The sequence below is a fragment of the Coffea eugenioides genome, unplaced genomic scaffold (genome assembly GCF_003713205.1).
Source record: "Coffea eugenioides isolate CCC68of unplaced genomic scaffold, Ceug_1.0 ScVebR1_1379;HRSCAF=2219, whole genome shotgun sequence".
Taxonomy (NCBI): domain Eukaryota; kingdom Viridiplantae; phylum Streptophyta; class Magnoliopsida; order Gentianales; family Rubiaceae; genus Coffea; species Coffea eugenioides.
This window is the reverse complement of record NW_020861775.1, coordinates 35,046-37,775: the sequence shown is the minus strand read 5'-3', so window position 1 is coordinate 37,775 and position 2,730 is coordinate 35,046. Positions and strand designations below refer to the sequence as shown.

The 2,730-nt window shown below is 36.2% G+C and overlaps 1 non-coding gene across 1 annotated transcript; it reads left to right on the top strand.

Moving 5' to 3' along the window:
- Positions 1-1,887: 1,887 nt before the first annotated feature.
- Positions 1,888-1,993, top strand: LOC113755275. The gene has a single exon (XR_003465609.1). It is a non-coding gene; the product is annotated as a small nucleolar RNA R71 (small nucleolar RNA).
- Positions 1,994-2,730: the final 737 nt, after the last annotated feature.

The window sequence follows — 2,730 nt, the reverse complement described above, 5'->3', positions numbered from 1 at the left end:
GACTAAAAATACCTATGCGGATGACGGAGTGTCATCACGCGGAGGTATATGATCGAGACTCGGTAAAGCAAGTGGAACCTGCTCTTGAGAGTTCCCGTATCCTTATCAAGTGTGTTTTGTGTTATTTTGTGAATTACTTGAATGTTATAACTTTATTTCTCGTATGAGTTTATTACTACTTGAATTACGTGCTTGCATAATTTTCTTGGCCTCACGAGTATTCACTCACCCCATTAGATTTGTTTTTCTTAACAGAATCGGATGAAAAGATTTTTGGAGAAAAGCCGACTAGATTACTCTTTTGAATAGTACCTTGGTTGTAATTATTTAGTCGACTTATAATGGTTGTATTATTGGGATTTGATGTATCTTTTGAGAACTCGTGATGTAAGATTTGAACGTTTACCTAAGGAAGTGACTTTGATGCAGTTTGACTTTTATTATGGGTTGTTTACTTTTAAGTTTGAACTAGAATTGTATCGATTCCTGGCGAGAGTTGGGCAAGTGTTCCGCGGATACCTTTGGGTTCGCGCTTGGGAGAGGTGGGGGCGTCACAAACTCACTCAACCCTAATTGTCTAGCCAATGTCATAGGCATTAAGGAGACCCTAGCACCCAAATCACATAAAACCTTAGAAAATTCGATATTACCAATGGTGCAAGGGATGGAGAAGCTTCTCGGATCATTCAATTTAGGTGACAATTTATTCTGGATAATAGTATTGCACTCCTTAGCCAATGCAATTGTCTCATAGTCCTCCAACTTTCTCTTCTTTGTCATTATTTCCTTTAAAAACTTTACATAAGAAGGGATCTGCAAATTTGTATCAACAAAAGGGAATGCTAAAATGCAAGTGTTTAAAAATCATCACAAACTTTTCAAATTCTTTATCAACCCTTGATTGCTTTAATTTATTTGGAAATGGTGTCAGTGGTGGAATAGGAATAGTTTCAGAATTTGAAGGTTCACTCACAATTTCTTTTCCTTTATTTCTATCCCCTTCACTCCTTACTACCTCCTCACTCTTCTCCTCTTCTTTTTTCTCCCATTCTTTTTCCTTTTCTTTCCTAACAACTTGAGGTTCATTCAATTGCTTGCCACTACATAGGGTAATAGTCTTAACATGCTTTCTTGGATTAACCTTAGTTTTACTAGGTAGTTCCCATTGACTCCTATTATTTACAGCATTAGCTATTTGCCTAATTTGGACTCCAACATTCCTATACATGCTTGTAAGTTGATCCATCCTCCCCTCAATGCTTTCCATTCTTTGTGTGGTAGCACTAGTTAACTTATCCATTCTATCATTCGTCGCATTACTAGTCTCTCAATTGCTAATTTCCAAGAAGACTTGGTCTCCTGAGATGATTGCTTTGGCTGGAAACCAGGTGGATTTGTCGGCCTTTGTTGATTTCCTTGTTCCTTCCATCCAAAATTAGGATGGTTTCGCCACCCCGCATTGTAGGTATTAGAATATGGGTTGTTTTGGGATTGATGATTATAATTATTGAGATACTATGCCTATTCAATACTAGCACAAATAGATTCATCATGATTATCTCCACACAGAGTACAACAAGCAACAATTGTGTTCAAATTAGAAGTCAAACTTGAACCAACTTGCTTATTAAGTATTTTGACCACATTATCCATTTTAGCATTCAAGGAAGTCAAACTATCAATTTTAAACATACCTGTGGGTCTTCTTGTGTTAACTCGCTCATTGGTCCATTCCATTGGTAATTATTTGCAGTCATTTCCTCTATTAGTTGTTGAGCTTCCTTGGACAACTTACCCATCAAAGCTCCACCAACTACTGTATCTACGTGAGCCTTTGTTGGATAGATGAGTCCATTGTAGAATGTTTGGACTATGAGCCAATCGGGTAAACCATGGTAAGGGCATCTTTGTTGTAACTCTCGATAGTGCTCCCAAGCCTCATACAATGTCTCTGCTTCCTGTTGATAAGAACTAGTTATATCCATATGAAATTTAGCAGTCTTGCTAGGTGGAAAGAACTTATTGAAAAAAACTTTTGGTAAATCGCCCAAGTGGTAAAGGTATTAGAAGAATGTGATTGTAACCAAACCTTGGCCTTGTCTTTTAATGAGAATGGGAAAAATCTGAGGCAAATTGCATCATCACTAACACCATTATGCTTAATTATATTGTAAATTTCTAAAAATGTAGACAAATAAGAATTCAAGTCTTCAGTTGCATTACTTCTAAATTGAGATTGTTGCACCATTTGTATAAAAGATGGTTTAATCTCAAAATATTAGCATTTATCATAAGTCTCACTATGCTCATTCGTAATCCATCACCTCTGAGTAATACGAAGTCCCACAATGCTATTCTATTGGCCTTCTCCACCATAGGTCCGATTTGTAAAAGTTCAATTGTTATTTCTCCTTCACCTTAAGTCTCCACAATCTCAGGTAGTGCTTGCCTTCATTGCCTTCTTAGAGTCCTTTCACTTTCAAGATCCAATGGAATAGTGACTGTTAGAGTTCTCTAGGTATACCACAAGAAACCACATTCAAAAGATTTACCAAAACTAAAACTAAATACTAAATTACTTTAAATTACTCTATCTACTAAGGCTAAATATATTCACAATATAACATAATGTTTAAACTAATAAAGATTGTTTTAGCCCTAATATTGCCATGGTTCCCTGGCAATTGTACCAAAAACTTGATGAGATTTATAACTGCACTCTAAATTTAA